Source organism: Elephas maximus, chromosome 25 (assembly GCF_024166365.1).
Source record: "Elephas maximus indicus isolate mEleMax1 chromosome 25, mEleMax1 primary haplotype, whole genome shotgun sequence".
NCBI classification, from domain to species: domain Eukaryota; kingdom Metazoa; phylum Chordata; class Mammalia; order Proboscidea; family Elephantidae; genus Elephas; species Elephas maximus.
The window spans coordinates 47,866,836-47,887,627 of NC_064843.1; the positions used below are offsets into that span (position 1 = coordinate 47,866,836).

The 20,792-nt window shown below is 40.7% G+C and overlaps 1 protein-coding gene across 9 annotated transcripts in view; it reads left to right on the forward strand.

The window, feature by feature from the left end:
- PLCB4 (phospholipase C beta 4) overlaps positions 1–20,792 on the forward strand; it is a 446,434-nt gene that overhangs the window by 131,856 nt on the left and 293,786 nt on the right. The window contains exon 1 of one of the 9 annotated variants that reach the window (XM_049869958.1): positions 464–1,193. The exons of 6 other annotated variants lie outside the window; for them this stretch is intronic. The gene's annotated coding sequence lies outside the window, so the exon portion shown is untranslated. Of the gene's footprint in view, positions 1–463; positions 1,194–20,792 lie in introns of those variants that run through there. 2 more of the 9 variants (XM_049869965.1, XM_049869967.1) reach the window with 2 other exon arrangements.

The window sequence follows — 20,792 nt, forward strand, 5'->3', positions numbered from 1 at the left end:
TCTGTCCCATGAAGCACAGTTCCCTTAGGATGCTCCTCAAAGAAAAGATCTCGAGGTTAAATAAGTATGGGAAACGATGCATAGCATACATCTTCTTATTGATTCATGGCAAATATGAGCATAGTAAAAACTCGGAGAAATCCTGTGGTACAGCATTCCCTTCAAATTTATGTAGGCTGACCATCCTAAAACTTGACCGTGGAACCTTGTTTCTCAGAACACTGATTTTATATTCTCTGGTATATTTTGGGAAATGCTGAATTTTTTTTTTGCTGGAATGCTAATACTCAGCGATGGGTAAATCAAAGGATTTATAGTGTGTGTGTGTGTGTGTGTGTGTGTAGGAGAGAGAGAATGTTCTAATTTGATGTTGAATTAAAATCCTGTTGAGGTGTAGTTATAAGGCAAACTTCAACTTTTTATTATCCATGCAAGGAAGATAGATAATCTCCAAATCTCAGTTAGTGTTTATTTTTCCTCACATCAGAGCTACTAGTAACTTAAAAAAAAAAGGAAAAGAAAACTTCCTTTCTTGAACTCTGAAGATTCTGTAAAGGAGAAAAACAGGCAAAAGTTGGCAACCCCATGAGGAGGTTGAAAAAAGATTTTTCAGCAGCTTTTAACCAAGGTATTGCATTTCCTGAACAGTGGGCAATCAGTTGTGATTTCTTTTCGGTTTATATCTTAAACTTTTTGTAGTCTTCATTACAGAAAAACAAAGATTTGCTTTAAGGGAGAATTTAGGTGCAGAATTCAAAATCTGCTCTTCCTATGGGTAAATACCCACTCTACGATCAAGTGACAGTTCTTATATTCAGGCCTCTTATTCCCTGACTGTGTTACTCAGCAGTACGTGTGTAAGAAGCGTTTGCTCTATTTGTGGTTCTGCTTAGAATAGGAAAAAGAGTCTCGGCATTTCTGCTTGGAGAATTTGTTGTGGCTGTGGGCACACTTTGCCCAGCCTCTCACTTCGTGGCCAAGGGGTGGGACTTTGGGTGAGAGGACCAGTGTTGTCACTGGAGCTGGCTGCATGGGCTGGTTCACCCTGGATCTCTTGCCCCCTCCTCCCCTCCTGGAAAGAGTGAGGCTTCTCCAGGAACTGATTGCCCCAGGAGTCCTCAGTCTGCAGCAGGCGTGCACTCAAGAGCCTGTTCTGACTGGGTGAAGTTTTAAATCCTACGCCCACCTTTCAGGTAAGAGAGCATACTGAGAAATGGCTTCAGGAGTAGAAGTTAAGATTTACCAAGGGGAGCAGTTTTGATAAGTTTATGGTTTTTATACTTTGTAGAAGGACTTACTGCGATTTTTTTGTGTGTGGTCACTGAAGGTAAGCAGGATATAGGGATATGCAGTGGCAGTAAAGAAAATTCTTCTCTGCCTTTGAACTGCTTGGACCATCCAAACTTCTTCATGAAGATGATTTTATTTATTATTGATTTTTTTCTTTAGATTTTCTAATAAGAGAATAATCTAAGGCAAAATTAAGCAGACAGAATATATTAGATAACTAGCAATTTATGGTAATTCTGGCTTTAATTAGATATTGATTTCTTTATTTAATGTCTCTTATACAATTTTCCTAGATCTAATTTACAACTCAGGTAGTTTTCAATAAGTCATTTATTGGTATGACTTGATTGACTGTTAGAATTTGTGTGTGTATCATTTAGCACTTTCCATATTTAAAAAAAATTAACCAGTCTCTTGATACTACCTTGGGTAAATACCTAAATGTCACACAATAAAACACAGAGGTTGTTAAAAAGCTTCCACTGTGCATTAATTACTACAAAAAGCCAATTCATTTATGTGTATTTTTCATAATCATTAATGAAAATATGGGGCATATTTCAACACTTTCTGTTTTGAATACCACTGTTTTTGATCAGTGATATTAATACAGGCAAAATTATTATTCAAAAAAAAATTTTGTAGAACAAAAAACCAAATTCATTTACTGGCCTGAAAGAGACTAGAGAAACCCCCGAGACTATGGCCCTAAGATACCCCTCTGACTTGGGACTGCAGCCATTCCCGGAAACCACTTGCTAACCAAGCCATAGGCAGGCCCATAAAATAAAATAATAACACCCGAAAAGAAAATGTTCCGTAGAATGAACAATTGTATGAAACCAAAAGGGAAACGTTTGCCTGAAAGTAAAGATGAGAAGGCAGGAAAAGGTAGGAAAACCAGAGGAAAGGAAACTGGGAACCCAGGGCAGAAATGGGGAGAGTGCTGACACAGTGTGGGGATTGCAACCAATGTCACAGAACACTTTGTGTACAGTTTGTTGAATCAGAAACAAATTTACTCTGTAAACTTTAACCTGAAACACAATCAAATATATATTTTTTAAGTATGTTCGCCTAAATAAGAAGTTTGAACGAAGATACACTTTGTGCTTACTCGTCGTCTTGGAAAGTCAGTCAAACTTTATGTAAAATTCCTTCCTACGATAAGAGAGTGGAAATTAAAAACTTAGAAGGTAGGTTCTTATATTTGGTAATTGTATTTTTCTTGTAATTGCACATTAGCATGGACAAAAAGCGATGCTGAAGTATGAAACTTGTGTTTAGTACAGAGTAATTGACTTCAGATGGCTTTAGAAAACTGTGTCCTTGGTGACTTTGTGTGCTTTGTCTTTTCAGTTAGGAATATCTTTGTGTCTTTGAAAACATATGTAATTATGAAAGAAAAATCTTTAGTTTCAAACGAACCATGACTAGCCACAGATATTAGTTGAGGATAAAGCAATCTTTATTATCGTGACTGAAGTAAACAAAACACTATCATTAAAGCAGACTTATTTTTAAGAGATGAATAAAATGCAACGTTCAGTGGCTAGTTTTAAGGACAAGTGATGAACTTCTACAGCCACCTCTTACGGCTGAGACACGGCAGTGGCCTGTGAACATGTTACCTGTTGGAGAAAACATTTTATATTAAAGAGCTATTACATGTAAGGCGACCCACTGTCCAAAAATATATACAGAACACTTCCAGAGACTTCAGAGAATATAAAATTTTTCAAAAATTTCAAAACATGTTATAGATTTCCCGGGGACGTCTGGACCAGGTGACTAGGTGCAGTTCTCTTACACAGGTGGAGGCCAGGGCTGGAGCATTGCAGAGAGGAAGCAGTTGTCAGTGAGGGTGCTCACAGGACACAAGGTGTACGGGGCTTAATATTGCCCATTTACATATACCAATAAATGGTTTGTGCCCAACTACTAACCTGAAGGTTGACAATTTGAACCCACACATCAGTGCCGTGGAAGAAAGGCCTGGCAATCCGCTTCCATAAAGATTCAAGCCAAGAAAAACCCTACGGAGCAGTTCTCTGTAACACACGAGGTCACCATGCATCGGAATAGTCTCGAAGGCAGTGGGTTAGTGTTTGGCTTCTCCTCTTTGACGATAAAGCTGTTGATGAGAAGACTTGTTGTGAAACCTGTCCAGCATGTCTCAGACTCTCCTGTGTATGTGAATCACCCGAGGTCTTGCTAAACTGCAGATTCTAACACAGCATGTCTGGGATGAGACCTGAGATTCTGAAGCTCTAAAAGGCTCCCAGGTACCGCTGATGCTGATGTCACTGTTCATTCAGGGACCACGCTTGGACTCATGAGGTGCTACACAGTATCAAATAGCTGCTCAGACGATTACTTTTAACTTAATGGACATTGTCTCGTCAATACCCGGCAATCAGTTTGTGAAGCAAATAACTGAAAATGTGATTGAGGCGAACGGACTAGCCGTAGACACTGGCCCTTTCATAGATGGCATAACTGATGAGGTGTGGCCTGCTGTCTTCTCTGCAAGGAATGGACCATATTGCAACCTGTGACTAGCATCCCTGGGCAGTTCTCTTCCAGGACTCATTATTGCTGACAGCCCTGCTTCTTGCTCCTCAGGACAAATCTTTTGCATTGCCACCAGCTACCACCACTCTTCTGTCAGGCATCAATTTCTAGCAATCAGCAGCGTGTTGTATGTGTGGGGTTTGATTTTTGTCACGCACCTGAGCTTTCTCTGGCAACTTCTGGCCAACCTGACTTGCAGGTGGGTGCCCTACTTCAGCTCACTGGGGATTTAAATATAGAAATTTTATCTGTGGGGAGCTGCTGCCTTCCTTTTCACCTGACACACAATTTTCCAAGGTAACCAACCAGTTTCGGGCAGTTGATTTTTTTAGATCCTCCAAGTCTCACTCAGCTTGTTACATTTGTGCTTTGAGCTTTCAATTTAAATGTTCCGCCAGGGTTCTGAATACCAGATGGACTCTAGAAGGGAAGGAAGTGGGCAGTGGGGTGAGGGTATGCTGCTGTGAACTCTTGAGCAATTCCTTTCCCGTTATATTTTCTTCTTCCAACATTTTATTATTAAAATTTCAAACCTAGAGCAATTTGAAAGGGTTTCACAGTGAGCAACTGTATATTCACCTCTCTTAACCCATTTTAGTGTTGCTGCGTTTCAAAATAAACTGCAGGCATCAGTTTGCGTATTTCAACATGCTTACGGTTAACTATTGCTCAATATTTTTGACAGTTTTTAAATGAAACATACGCATCCTAATTGTGCATTATGTAAAGATGAGACAAATGCGTGCCCCTGTGTAACCCAGTCCTCATCAAGATACAGCACCTTACCGTCATGCCTCATGCCCTTTCCCACCCTTTATGTTCTTGTGCAAGTCCCCTCACAGAAGGACTCAAATGGATTACAAACAGGTGATTTATGATTAATTTGTTTCTTCATACTGCACTTTGATCAGCGTTATTTCATGTGAGTTATTTTCATACTTAGAGGTATGTATTGTACAACACTTTCTAAGACGGTGGCATTTCATGGGTTTGAACTAACTTAGGGTGTCCGATTTCTGACAAAATGCAAGTTTTACCGATAGTCACTTAGACTATCTGGTTTTCACTTACCAGTGGCTTTATTGATTCTTACGACATTTTACAAAATGGTTGGTGAGGTAATAGAAATAGTGACGCCGAGACCTGGAGGGTTCCAAGCTCTGAGAGGTTACTTGGGCCAATATACCTGGTCTCTCTGGATACAGAAAAATCTCTGAGGACAGCTGTTTGTTTCCTGAGGTGATTGTTATTGGAGGGTGAGTCATACTCGCCTCATAATTTAACCTGAAATAAATATTGGTTCACACTACTTCTTCAGAAACAGAAAGCTCCAGTCCTATGAAAATCTTAATTCTTGACATTATACACCTGTGTACAGTGATTTGTGTCAGCTTTACGTTCAAGTGCCCTGCAGAAGATTGAGACTGATTTGAATCCATCCTGTTACGGACCCAGCACACCCCAAAAACCCACTGGTGTCGAGTCAATTCTGACTCATAGCGACCCTATAGGACAGAGTGGAACTGCCCATAGGGTTTGCAAGGAGGAGTGGCTGGTGGATTTGAACTGCCGACCTTTTGGTTAGCAGCCGACTGCCTAACCACTGCACCACCAGGACTTCTCGTGGACCCACAGAACTGTATAAAACCTAAACTGACGAGAGAGCAACTTGCTTGAAACACCAGGCTCTGTCAGAATGACCCTGTAGCAGGAAAGCAAAATAATCCCACAAATTCTTCGATCACAAAGAAACAGGTTGTTTTGTTTTGTTTTGTTTTTTCCTGTCTAGCAAGAAACAAGCATAGCAGAAAGAATGTGGTCAAAAGGAATGAGTTAGATCAGCAGCATAAAGTTAGTTGTTCAGAGGCCAGAGTGCTTAAGCTGAGTTCTCTGACAGTGCCGTAAAGCTCCCATTTCTGGTTTGCTCGTTTTCACCAGTCACTTCAACACACTTAAATGGAATAGGAGAGTCACCTTCTGAAAAACCACACAGTTACTTACACATAGACACATTTTGCTTTTTCAGTGAACACTGAATTTCAAGCAGAGGGCTTGTTCAGATATTTCCAGTGAGAAAAATTCATATTATATAACTCGGAGTTAGAGATGTCTTTTATAGTTGTCCTCCTTAATACTATATGGGAATTATTAGTGATTTTTAAAGGTATGTCATTTAATAAAAAGTTACTGTTTTCTTGCCTGTAAAGGAATAGAGGGAAATGTCACAACAGTTTTTGAAAACATAGATTGTGATCCTTAAAACCAAATTGAACAAGTATTCAACAGTTATCTATTCAAAAATTAAAACCAGAGACTGGCTAGATTTCCTTAGGGTTAGTGTAGAGTTAACTATAAAACCCGTTACCGCCTAGCTGCTTCTGACTCATAGTGACACCATAGGACAGAATAGAACTGCACCACAGAGTTTCCAAGGCACAGTGGCTAAAGCGATCGACAGCTAACCGAAAGGTCAACAGTTCCAAACCACGAGCGCTCCGCCGGAGAAAGATGTGGCAGTCTGCTTCCATAAAGATTTATAGCCTTGGAAATCCTGTGGGGTTGCTATGGGTCACAGTGGGTTTGGTTTTTGGTTTTTAATCTTTACTGAAGCAGATTGCCACATCTTTTACCCGTGGAGCGACTGGTGGGTTTGAACCACAAACCTTTTGGTTAGCAGCTGAACACTTAACCACTGCTCCACCAGGGACTATAGGCCAGCGAAAGTAATTCCTACGTGTGGGTGTGTTCTGTTTTTGCTTTGCAAGTTGATTAATTTATAGTTGTTTCTTTGTCAGAGGTGAAAGGATAGTTAATTTTTGCAAACACTTGCTGAAGGTAGTTCTGATGAAATAACTCAGAGAGCATGTTTTAAGGAAAATAAATTCAGGTTATGCATCTAAAAGCTTTCTATTGGGTGAAAATAATATCTGAGACTTTTATGTATTTCATCTCGAGGTACCCGAGTTATATGTCTGCATTTATTTGTATGACTGTGTATTATGTAATCCCAAACCCCAGTGCCGTCGAGTCTATTCCGACTCATAGCGACCCGGTAGGACAGAGTAGAACTGCCCCATAGAGTTTCCAAGGAGTGCCTGGCGGATTTGAACTGCTGACCCTTTGGTTAGCAACTGTAGCACTTAACCACTAAACCACTTATGTAATAGAAAGGAAAAAAAATGTGGAAATGATCACTATTTTTCCCCCTTATAATTTCAAGCCCCAATAAAATGGGGGAAAAAAATCAATTATTTTCTCCCATATTTGTGGAATATAGAAGACTTAAACTTGTAGTAAATTCATCGGATACCAAAAGGCCTGTCATTTATGCAGGCTTTATTATATTTTTAGCTTCAATTAAAAATTTAAGATTCCAGGACAGGAGAGGACTCACCAAGTCAATTCTCTGTTGAGTAGAATATCTTACCCTTTTTGTGCATACATTCTACCTACCCTTGAAGGTTCAGCATAAAACCTTAACCATTCTGAAGCTTTTCTACAGCTGTAATGCCAAGTCTCTGCCTACTTTTCCCCTTCTTGAATACATATTTTATTTACTTATAAACTTTTGGGGGTTATTCTTCAGTGCAGATAAAGACTGTTAATTACTCTGTCATTATTTTACATATTGGCATTGTCTTCCCAGTGGCACTGTGAATTTCTCTGTGCAAGAACTCTGTCTTACACTTCTTTTACATTTCCTACCTTTTCTTGTTTGACGGCAGTGGTGGTTCAGTGCTAGAATTCTCACCTTCTATGAGGGAGACCTGGGTTCGATTCCCCACCAGTGCACTTCATGTATAGCCACCACCCATCTATCAGTGGAGGCTTGTGTGTTGCAATGGTGCTGAACAGGTTTTAGTGGAGCTTCCGGACTAAGACAGACTGGGAAGAAAGGGCTGGCCGTCTGCTTCTGAAATTCAGCCATCGAAAGCCCTGTATATCACAAGGTTTGATTCCTTTGTGCATTTGGTCATCGTGGGTTGGGAGCCGACTGGACAGCAGCAAACAACAACCACCTTTCCTTGTTTAGTGTTTTAAATATTGGCTTATCCATCCCTTCTCCGTGGTCTAGGTGCATTACACGATTGAACCTGTCCAATAAAGAAAATCAAGGGGAACCATCAATATTGGGGTCTTTTTTGTTTTGTTTTGTTTATTTGCTTTATTTGTCCTGCACAGTGTTACTAATTGCCAACTTTAAAAGTACCACACAATTTCACATTAAAACAAAAGATAAAGTTGCTTACAGATCTTTGACGTTTCCTAACAAACTGGAAGATCTGGCAGAACCAAGAGCCGTACCTTCTCCTTTAGCGGAGGCACATGCTCTGCAATTCAACCCAGCATGCTGGAGACCCCTGTATTAGTTTCTTGTTGCCGCGGTAACAAATTACCATAAATGTTGATGCTTAAAACAACACAAAGTTATTATCTTACAGTTTTGGAGGTCACGAGCCTAAAATGGGTCTGCAAGGCTGTGTTCCTTTTGGAGGCTGTGGGCGAGAATCTGTTCCTTGCCTTTTCAGCTTTTAGAGGCTGCCTGCATTCCTTGGCTCATGGCTACATCACTCTGACTTTGGCTTCCATTGTCACATCACCTTCTCTGACCTTCCTACTCTCCTCTTCGATTTATTAAGGACCTTTGTGATTATATCAGACCCACCCAGGTAATCTAGGATAATCATCCCATCTCAAGACTGTTAATTTAATCACGTCTGCAAAGTTCCTGTTTCCATGTAAGGTTCTGGGGAGGAGGACAGGATATCTTTGGGGGAGGAGCCCTGGTGGTGCGGGGGCTAAGTGCTTAGCTGCTAACTGAAAGGTCAGTGGTTCAAATCCACCAGCCCTTCAGGGTGAAAAAGAGGTAACAGTCTGCTCTCTTAAAGATTTACAGCCTTGTAAACCCTATGGGGCAGTTTTACTCTTTTTTTTTTTAATAGGGTCACTTGGAGTCCTGGTGGTGCAGTGGTTAAGAGCTATGTCTGCTATCCAAAAGGTCTGCAGTTTGAATATGCCAACTGCTCCTTGGAAACCCTATGGGGGCAGTTCTACTCTGTCCTGTAGGTTTGCTATGAGTTCGAATCAACCGAATCACAGTGGGCTTGGTTTTTGGTTTTATCTTTGGGTGTCAATGTTATGCCTACCACACCTCCCAGGTCTCTCCTAATTATGTAACTGACCGGTTCAGGCTGTGACCTATATGATATTGAACAACTCAGATTGATTTCTGTTTCCATGGAGTTGGATGTTTACCCAAGTACAAATAAAAAAAAAATAACAAATAAAACATACCTGTTGCCGCCGAGTCGATTCCGACTCATAGCAACCCATACTTTACAAATCATCATATATTAGTATACCTTGTTTGCTAAACAATGTGTTAAATGATTTAAAAAAATAAACAGCTCTTATCTTTTGGCTTGGCTTTTTTTTTTTTTTTTTTCCTCCCAATTTATCTGACATTATACTTCCAGTTGTTTCTACGTTATTGTGTAACTTCCTACTTATTAAGCTACTTCTTCCTTTCTTAGTCCATTGAGTAGTAATCTCTTTAAACCTTAATTATTTTCCTTGGAAAATTTCTGGTTATACTGTGATTTGTGTTTTTCTTCCTGTTTGCCTACTTTCTAATGTAATTTCTTCGACTTCATCCTCCAGTCTTTCCCATCGTTGTCTTTCTCACCTGACAAGAGAAAATGATGTACATTTTGAACTTGTGACTCAGTCATTTATCAGAAGAACATAGTATAAAATTCACTTTGGCTGATAAGAGAGTGGCAAAATTAATGTCAGGAATACAGAAGCTACTTGATAACCTAAGAATTGAGAAAAATTCATTTATATACAAGGGTGTCTGAAGTAGGAACAGTTTGTCCATCTTCTTTTCCAAGAATCATGAAATTTTCTTTTTTGACCTTTTCTGTTGTTGTTAGTGCTGATAGTATAGCTAGTGAAATAAATCGATTAGACCTTAATCCATGGGTAACGCTGTTCCAGAGTTTATGAGGGCGTTGGCCTAGAAGACTGTGTATACTGCTGTGGTTCTCAGAGTGTGGTGCCCGGACCAGCAAAATCAATATCACCCGGGGACTTGTTAGAAATGCAAATTATCAGTCCCGCCCTACATCTGCTGAATCAGGAACCCTGGGGCGGAGCCCAGAAATCTCTGCTGGGTGGTGTAGACAGTTAATCGCTCAATTACTAGCTGAAACAGAGGTGGCTTGAACCCATCTAGAGGCACCCTGAAACATGGGCCTGGCAATCTGCTTCCAAAAGGCCACAGCCTTGAAAACCTTATGGAGCAGCTCTATTCTGTGCACATAGGGTCGCCATGAGTTGGAATCGTCTTGACGACAGCTACCAACAACAAGCTTTTCAGAAGAGACTGGTGCACAGTCAAGTTTAAGAACCACTGGTATATTGTCACACCAGGGGCCTGGGGAGAAGGGTTAACTCTTCTAGGTCTCATTTCCCAGATCAAATTATATATATTCACTAGTCCCAGTCCCCAGGGTTGTCTCTTCCAATAAACTATGCTCTCCAGATATTTTTAATAAAACTGTGCTCTCTGAAAATTCTCAGTGCTAATAAGCTGTTCTCTTAAATATTCTCATTTCTAATAAACTGCCCACACCAGCTGCCACTGAGCTGATTCTGACTCATAGCGACCCCATATTTGTCAGAGTAGAACTGTGTTCCATAGAGGTTTTGATGGCTTAGTTTTCACAAGGAAATTGCCAAGCCTTCCTTCCGAGGCTCCGTTGGGTGACCTTGAACCTCCAGCCAGCCTTTCAGTTAGTATCCCAACCTGTTAACCCTGTAGGGATTCTGCTAGGAAAATACAAGATCTCATTTTATGCATAATGTAAAATCGCAACCTATGGGCATATATACAAAACCCTTAACCAACGTATAAATGATTTCTGTGTATTTCCTTAATAATTATTTACTTTTGTCATTTCCTGGTTGTTACTAACAGCAAGTAGTGGCATTTGCCAAACCTTTAAGAAAAATAATAGAAGCTCTAACATGAGAAAATTGCTATCAAATTTTTTTCCTCCAACTTGGGAAAAGATGACTGTCATTTGATTTTTGTGTTAGCTTCTGTGGGTTAAGCCTGTAACTGCTGGTAGTGGACCATGCAGAGTATAAGAACCTCTGGGATAAGCAGTGGGCAAAGGGGATGCAGGCGAAAGAACCTGAGGAAGAATAGATGGGAGCAAGAGGGATGGACTGGAAATACAGGAAAAGAGATTTTCAAGGAGGATGGTCAGGACTGAGGAATCAAATGAGAACGGAAAAGAAACCAGTGGATTTGGCGGCCATGGAGATAAGAAGCCCAGACCTATACACAAGTCATCATAGTACAGGCAGAATATGAAAAATATCCAAGTCAATAAAAACAGCACGCAGTCAGAGAAGGGAGCGACTCTTTCCAAACGTGAGCTGGGGAAGGAAAAATTGTGGAAAGCTTCAGAAAATTATGGAAAGTTTGTAGGGAGAACAGGAGAATAGAATAATCAAGACAAACCTCGTCTATGTATATGAAATGCTGGAATTGCTGAATAGCTTTCCTGGAGAGTGGCAAGAAGATACATGGTTGGGTGGTTTATGTTATAGATGCCATTCTAAAGGTATGATGACTGGTTAAATTGGTGCTATTAATTTATGTCACATAGCAAGCGGAGGCTCTGGGACTGGACCGAGCCAGGGGCAAGGTGCCGGTATAAATTTCAGTGACTCATCTTTTGTGTCTAAAATAGCAGCAAGCTAGGGGTCCAAGGGTATCCAAAAGACGAAGTCTTTTTGACACATGCTCCCCTTGAAAGCTGGTGTAGGGAATGGGCTGTAGAGGGGAAAAGGGGAGGAATAGGACATAAGCCTGCCTCAGATGACGAGGGTCATTGTGCTGTGTGGAAAGAGGTTTGATTTTATCCTACAGGCCAGCAGTTTTCAAAATGGCTTTAGGCATACCCTTGGACATAAACAAAGATGTTCTCCTGGGGTATATGCAAGGGCTCAAAGAGTCTTAAGGGGATAACTTCTTAGATTCTCAACTTTCATATATACTGTTGCCTAAAATTGATCTGCCTGAGTATTCACCTGCCCTTCTGCCTCCCATTTTACAGAAGTTAGGCTTTCCTTTCATCTTTCCAGAATTTTAGTTTATGTTCCATTATCCTGTGGTGTAAAAACATTCTAAGTGCTAAATAAAAGGACCTTTTGCCTAAAACAAAAGGAGCCCTGGTGGTACAGTGGTTAAGCACCTAGCTGCTAACAGAAAAGTCAGTAGTTCGAACCCACCAGCTGCACCAGGGGAGAAAAATGTGGCAGTCTGATCCTGTAAAGATTGCAGGCTTGGAAACCCTGTGGGGCAGTTCTACTCTGTCATATAGGGTCGCTATGAGTCGGAATTGACTTTACAGCAATGGGCTTAAAACAAGATTGAAGATGTATTTGGATCCTCAGTTAATAAATAATTAAAAATAATTTTGATGACGGATCACTGTCTATGGTGATGTAAAACCCCCCAAAAGCTGAGAGATTTGAGTGATGTGGACTAGATAAACCCTTGTATACCCATGTGTTTGTCTTGGCCAAAATGATTTATCCGCACTTAACGTGTAGAAAAATGAAAATTTTTGATAACAATAAAATTGATGCTAAAACCCTTATTATTTTAGCAGTAAATACTATTCATCCAGAGATGCATGGATTACTTTTTTAAATGCCCTATCCATCTTAGCATTTCTCAAGCTGAAAGAACTGAGGAAAAAATTCAAGCCTCAAGTTGCAATATTGAATGATTCTATGGGCAAAATATTGAACGACACAGGAAACATCAGAAGAAGGTGGAAGGAATACACAGAGTCACTGTGCTAAAAAGAATTGGTCGACATTCAGCCATTTCAGGAGGTAGCATATGATCAAGAACTGATGGTACTGAAGGAAGAAGTCCAAGCTACACTGAAGGCAGTGGCAAAAAACATGTCTCCAGGAATTAATGGAATACCAGTTGAGGTGTTTCAACAAATGAATGCAACATTCAAAGTGCTTACTCATCAATGCCAAGAAATTTGGAAAACAGCTACCTGGCCAACCCACTGGGAAGAGATCCATGTTTGTGCCCTTTCCAAAGAAAGGTGATCCAGTGGAATGCAGAAATTATTGAACAATATCATTAATATCACATGCAAGTAAAATCTTGCTGAAGATAATTGAAAAATGGTTGAACAGTACATTGACAGGGAACTGCTAGAAATTCAAGCCAGATTCAGAAGAGGACATGGAATGAGGATATCATTACTAATGTCAGATGGATCTTGGTGGAAAGCGGGGAATACCAAAAAGATGTTTGCCTGTGTTTTATTGACTACTCAAAGACATCGACTATATAGATCATAACAAATTATGGGTAACAGTGTGAAGAATGGGAATTGTGTTCATGCAGAACCTGTACATAGACCAAGAGACAGTCGTTTGAACAGAACAAAGGGATGCTGCACGGTTTAAAATCAGGAAAGATTTGTGCTTCAGGGTTGTATCCTTTCCCTACACTTATTCAAATAATGCTGAATAAATAATCCGAGAAGCTGGACTATATGAAGAAGAATATGATAGCAGGATTGGAGGAAGACTCATTAACAACCTGCGATAAGCAGATGACACAACCTTGCTTGCTCAAAGTGAAGAGGACTTGAAGCACTTACTGATGAAGAACAAAGACTATAGCCTTCAGTATTGATTAAGCTTTGACATAAAGAAAACAAAAATCCTCACAACTGGACCATTAAGCAACATCATGATAAATGGAGAAAATAATGAAGTTGTCAAGGATTTCAGTTTACTTGTATCCACAATCAACACCCGTGGAAGCAGCAGTCAGGAAATCAGATACCATATGGTATTAGGCAAATCTGCTGCCAAAGACCTCTTCAAATTGTTGGAAAGCGAAGATGTCACTTTGAGGACTAAAGTACACCTGACCCAAACCATGCTGTTTTCAATCGCCTCATATTCTTGGGAAAGCAGCACAACAACTAAGGAAAACCGAAAAAGAATTGACACTTTTGAATTATGGTATTGGCTAAGAGTCTTGAATCTACCATGGACTAGCAGAATAATGAACAAATCTGTCTTGGAAGAAGTACAGCCAGAATGCTCTGTAGAAGAGAGGATGGCAAGACTTTGTCTCATGTACTTTGGACATGTCATCAGGAGGGACCATTCCCTGGAAAAGGACATCATGTTTGGTAAAGTAGAGGGTCACCAAAAAAAGGAAGATCCTTAAGGAGATGGATTGACACAGTAGCTGCAGCAGTGGGCTCAAGCATAGTAATGACTGTGAGGATGGCGAAGGACCGGGCAGTGTTTTGTTCTGATTATATATTTTTCTAGGTTCATTTAGAGAGATAGTAGCACAGATTTTTGAGAACCACAGTTATGGGTGATGGGATACCACTGAGGGAATTTGAAGAGAGGAAGACCTGATACGATCACTAGGTCTGAAGAGATACTCTAATGAAAGTTGGATAATACGTAGGATAGGGGTTGAAGGTGCTAAGAGACTAGGAGCAAGTAGAAGAGTGAGTAGAATTTTACAGTCATTTTAATAGGCTATGTACCATTTAGGATGTTTTTAGTTTCAAGAAACAGAAGCCCTCAGCTTAACTTGGCTTAAATAACAAAACAATTTATCTTAAAAATACCTAATAAGAAATCTCAACGTAGAACAGCTCCAAGATTGGTTCATTCAGTGACTTGATGACTTCACTAAGGACCCTGGATTTCCATCATATTGAAAAATGACTACCAAGGGGCATAGGACTACTGTCATTAGCTTAGAGCAATCAAGACTCATCACCGGAACTGGGACTGGAGCTCCCCTTGCCTGGAGCACATGGCCGCAGAGAGTGTGAGTAGCTGAAGAAAATTGGACCAGAAGGAAAAGAGGAGAAGAATTTTGGAGAGGCAATTGAAAGTGTCTGCTATAGGAGGTGATGAGATCCTAACTGTGGGAGCAGCAAAAAGGGTAAAGCAGTGAGGACCAGTACAAGACAGAGTTAGGATTTGGAGTCAACGGTATTTAGCCGCTAACTGAATGTGAGGAGTAAGTAGATGGAATTAATCCAGGGCTTTGAACCGGTTCTTTCTGGTTTGAACTCCTGCTGAGAATTTGAATTTGCACTCCAGATATACTGAATCAGAATCTGTATTTAAATAAGATCCCCAGGTGATACTTCTGTATAATAAATTTTAAGAACTACTGCTGTGCTAGTGGAGCCCTGGTGGCACAGCGCTTGGCTGCTAACCAAAAAATCGGCAGCTTGAATCCACCAGCTGTTCCTTGGAAACCCTGTGGGGCAGTTCTTTCTACTCTGTCCTATAGGGTCGCTATGGGTCAGAATCAACTCCATGGCAATGAATTTGGTTTGGGGTTTTGGCTCTACTAGTGGTTCTCACAACTGGTCCCTAGTCAGCAGCATTAGCATCGCCTGGCAACTTGTTTAAGAGCTCTGGTGGAGCAGTGGTTAAGAGCTGGACTGCTAATCCAAAGGTCGGCAGTTCGAATCCACCAACTGCCCATTGGAAACTCTATGGGGCAGTTTTACTCTGTGATGGCAACAGATTTGGTTTTTGGTGGGAACTTGTTAGAAGTGCAAATTTTCATCAGGGATTTGAACCAGAAGGAACTGTTTCAAAGCCCTGGATTAATCTAAGGAGGTTTCCAAGGTTTCTTACTTGGTCATCAGGTGTATGGTGGGACCATTTAATGAGAAGAAGGTCAGGAGGATGAGCAGGTGTGCTAGGGAGAATAAAGGCCTCACAAAGATATCAAGTTTTAATCTCTAGAACCTATTTTACCTTAAGTGACAAAAAGGACTTTGCAAATGTGATTAAGGTTAAGGCGAGATTATCTTGGATAATCTAGGTGGGCCTAGTGTAATCATATGAGTCTTTAAGTGGAGAACCTTAACTGGCTGTGGTTAGAGAGAGAGGAAGAGGGATGGGACATCAGAAGAAATGGCACTGGAAGTTCAAAGCATGAAAGGGACTGAACTCACTGTGGCTGGCTTTGAAGATGGAGCAAGGGGGCCATGAATCAAGGAATGCTGGTGGTCTCTAGAAGCTGGGAATGGCAAGTAAAACAAATTCTCGCCTAGAGCCTCGAGAAAGGAATGCAGCCCTGCCATCACCTTGATTTTAGTCCAGTCCTATGTTGGACTTCTGACCTACAGAGTGTTAGATAGTAAATTCTTGTTGTTTTAAGCCAATAGTGTGTGGTTTTTTTGGTATGGCAGCAATAGAAAATTAACACAGTAGGTTTGCTTGGGTTTCTTACTGAGAAAGGGTGTGTTTTTTCACCTGATACTGAGTTAAATGTGGCAAATGTTAGCAGTTTAGCATGGGCATTTTAGTCTCTTTGAGTAGATTTTGTTTAGTGAATGAGAGAAAGCAGTAATGAAGGAACATTTTATTTAAAGCTTACTTGTTTTCAGTCCTCTACACTGGATTCTCCTTAGGAGATTGGAATAGATAATTTTAGGTTCCTTCCAGCTTGAAAACTCTGAAATTATTTGCATTACATGAAACAAAACAAAAACAAAAATATAATCACTACCCAGTATAGTCTCTTCTTTGGCAAGATTGATAAAAAGTCCATTGAAAATAAAGACAACCACATGCAGGAATCATGGGTAATAATACCCTGGAAAACTTTGTTCCAAGAAAATTATTTAAGCACTTGAGCAATAATTGAACAGATGTCCTTGAATTTGTTACCCATTGCCAAATGCTAAGGTGTGACTTGCGGAGATGATAAATCCACTGTGAATGAGACTCCTAAGCTGCGGGACCACTGTGTTGTGCCTGCTTGTATTTTTGGGAAAGTTTTATGGAACTTGTGACCCTGACCAAGCTTTGAACAGCAGACTAAGATGAGGTCATCAGAGATATCCAAATGGTTGCCATTTATCAAAGGCCATCATACATCTTTGGCCTCATACCTGCACAACATTGCGTCCAGGGTTTTAGGTTTTAGGTTTTACAAGGAAGGTTGGTGCTGATTCAGTTAATTTCTGCAAGCAGATTGTAAACATCATGGGTTGTCTGTTACAGGAGAGCCAGTATTCTAAGCATTGTTTTTCCCTTGCCTTATCAGTCTTCACACAAGGTGTATCTCAAGGTAAAGTCTTAATGATGCCGGACAATCAAGTGTTTCCTCAGGGATTATTTGGTTAGGTGTTCCCCCCACCCCCTGCAGTTTCTGAGTCTTCTAGAATGACAGAATGAGTCAAATATTGTTCTGTAGAGTTTCTTAGGATAACACTAATACATTGTCCCCAAAGAGCACCCATCCACTGATTCTGTTGTTGTTAAAGAAAGGAGATTATGATCAATATTAATGGGGTTTGGGGATTACTCTCAGTTATCGGGCTCAGTTCCTGACATGGTTTTTAGAGAAAGAAGGAGGGAGTAAGTAATAAATTTTAAGAATAGCCATGAGGGCAGATGGGTGTCTTTGTCTTATTTCTGGAGCATCTCATCTACAGCCTGGCCCATGGTAAATGCTCAAAAAATGCCCTTTGCATAGTTGAATTAATGGTGGGCTAGAGTAGTTTTACAGCAATAAAAATGACATTGTCAGCTTTGGGCTTTGTTTTAGTAGCTAGTGACTGAGAATTGCTTCATCTGGAAATCCTCGTGCCATAGTGGTTGAGTGCTGCTAACCGAAGGGCTGGCAGTTCGAATCGGCCAAGCGCTCCTTGGAAACTCTATGGGGCAACTCTACTCTGTCCTATAGGGTTGCTATGTATGAGTCGGAATTGACTCAACGGCACTGGGTTTGTTTTTTTTTTTTTTACTGCAAGCCAGTAAAGTATTAACCTCCCGTCTCCCCCAACACACACCATCCTTATGATGACAACGAAGAAACCAAACCCAGTGCCGTGGAGTCGATTCCGACTCATAGCGATCCTATAGGAAACCCTGGTGGCATAGTGGTTAAGTGCTATGGCTGCTAACCAAAGGGTCGGCAGTTCGAATCTGCCAGGTGCTCCTTGTAAACTCTATGGGGCAGTTCTACTCTGTCCTATAGGGTCGCTATGAGTTGCTGTGAATCCTTATGATATTGGTCACTTAATCTGGGACTCTCACGGTTAAGGAACCTCTTTAAAGTCGGTTAGGCTGGAAACTATCCATTATACCAGGCCGAAGTGCCAAAAGGAGTCTTGTTTTTCCTTTTTTGCCTAAAAGTAATGCTGGTGAGAGTTTGCTCAGTTATCCATGGGCCTGACCCAAGACTGTGCCTTACTACAAAAAGTTCATCTGTGGTATCTGTTGAACACATACTTGGATGGTTTACACTTTCTCCTCAACAAAGAGCAGGGCTGTAATAATGAGTGACAGGAAGCTTCTGGCAAAGGTAGGGATAGAGGCCTGTCATAGCCTGGCAAGAGAGCTCTCATTGTAGGGTAACGGGCCGCCCCAGTTTGCCTGGGATGAAGGGACTGCTGGGATGCAGATCTGTCAGTTTTAAGAGCAGGACTGATTGGTCACCTACTGCTGACACCCCTGCCTCTGCACTGGCCAGCTGTGAGGGGCTGCCCCCTTCAGCTCTCCTCGTTCAGCGGTCCAGTCTGAGTCCTGTCTACACACCGAGGCATCAGTTGCAACAGCTTGGCAGCACATGTGGAGGAAAAGGAAAAAAAAAAAAAAATGCAGTCACTTTTTGTCGCATATAATTGCTCACGTAAAATCATATTTACCAGGAAGAGTGTCTTCAATGGGGCCTGAAGTTGTCGCTCAGTGGGGACATGAGGACTCAGCGTGTCTTTCCTCAGAGCCAGCAGTCAGACTCCTGTGTCTTACAGCAAAACCAGGAAAAATCTGCTTGTCTTTTAAACGGCGGAGAAGAACATGGTTCAAAACCCCCTGCCCGTGGAGGGTGTTGCCCAGACACAAGCTATACCCTGGTTTTCTCTGCTGTCCAGCCCAAGCAGAGCTGGGGGCTCACTCATTCCATGAAGATGCACTGTCCTGTGTTTGTGTATTTGTGCCTCAGCCAAGATGGCCAGAGTGTAACAGGGCTGTATTAGTGCTAGGGCTCCTGTAACCAAACACCTCAAACTGGGTGTCTTCTAAGAACAGAAATTTATTGTCTAACAGTTCTGGAGGCTAATGTTCAAATCAACATGCTGCCTTCAAAGTCTCTTGGGGAAGATTCTTGCTTGTCTCTCCCAGCTTCTGGTAGCCCCAGGATTCTTTGGCTTGTAGATGCATCTTAGCCGTCCTTCCTCTGTCTTTTTCTCTGTGACTCTCCTTTTCTATAAGGGCACCAATACACCACTCAACCCGTAATATGCAGTAACTCCAAATTGGATCAGCAAGCCTATCTCCAGCGACAAAGCGGCAGGGAACATTTTCCTGTGGCCACATTTCCCTCGCTCCAGCGCATAGTGTTACGGGGGTTGCAAGAATGAAGGGTCTTACGGGATGCCTCCCGAAGAAGGAAAAGATGCAACTCTAAAACAAGATAGAGCAGGAGGCGTGGGTAAAGGGTTGTGATACCTAAGGAGGTGGAAATTATTTTCTGTGCTTACAGGTAAGAGTTGCTGGATTTCTTAAACTAATTTTTAGAGCAGTATCAAAAGGGAATCTCAGGTCAGGGATATTTATTTACAGAAGAATGCTAGTATAATATAATTTATCATTGTTTTTAAGTTCTCTTATTGCTAATTGCAATTAGAGAGTGATTAACAATGTTTTAATTGTTTTCTGTGACATGGCACTATTGCATACAGATGTTTTAAAGTCATTTTTAAATTGAATTAGGGAAAATCAAATTTCACTTTCCTGCTCATATGTTATTGAGAAACATTGTCTTAATTTCAGGTTGGGTGTCTTCATCTATTTTTGGTAAGTCTTAGGTCGAACCGTATGAAATTGCTGTTTTTGTAGATCAAAATGATCAAATATTAACAAATTTATGCGGTTTAGTCTCATACATCTACACCCTTGGTTTTCTATCTAGATAAAAGCGGATCATCTCTGTAACGATTAAAAAAAATCAGCAATGCTGTAGTAAATATAATTGTAAACGGAGGAATCTGTTTCAACATGAACTACTCGCCCTGTTTTATCTTTTTTGCAAGTTCAGATTTTATTTTGTGTTTCCCTTAAAAGAGGCAAAATTGGTTTTAAAAATCTCAAGCCACTGGAATGTACTAGAATATGGGAAGTTTCAAAGAAGGAATGATATTGAAGGTAGAAGATATCCCCTGCCATGCCATGAATCTTAAACTCCTATCACCTGCAGTGATTCTGAAGGCAGTCTTTGGTCAAAGATGATCACAGGGGTATCGTAGCGATGTAAAAAAAAAAAGGAAAAGGAATCAATGCCCTTTATCTTCTTTCTTGGGTTTATTTTGGTTCTTTTTTCTTCAATTTCATTTGAGTAGGCTGCTTTTTTTGGGTCAGGGTCAGCTCAAGGTGGTTTTCTTGTGAATGTTTTCTTCACCTTAGAAAGTACTTCCTCTAACGTTCTAGAGAACTACTGCTGGCATCACTGAATGGCTGCAAATGGAAAGCCATCCATTCTTTAGTTACAAAAATGATTCATATCAATAAATTACTATGGCCGTGAGTTTTATGTTTTGCAACTTAAATTAGTATTAAAAAAAAAAAAACCCTTTTGGGGGTTGTGATCTAGCATCCTGTCTCATGGTTTTTAGCTTTGGTTACCGATTTTTATGACTAAAAGGTGTTTTAAAGAAATAAAACATTGCCACTATGGGCAATTTATGGGCTATAAGGTACTTTTATGTATTGTCGTATACATATAATACATACCTGTAGGTCCTGCTGTTATTAACAAAAAACAGTATCTTGGCAGCTTATGTCATGTTTGCTCTACTGTAAACCAC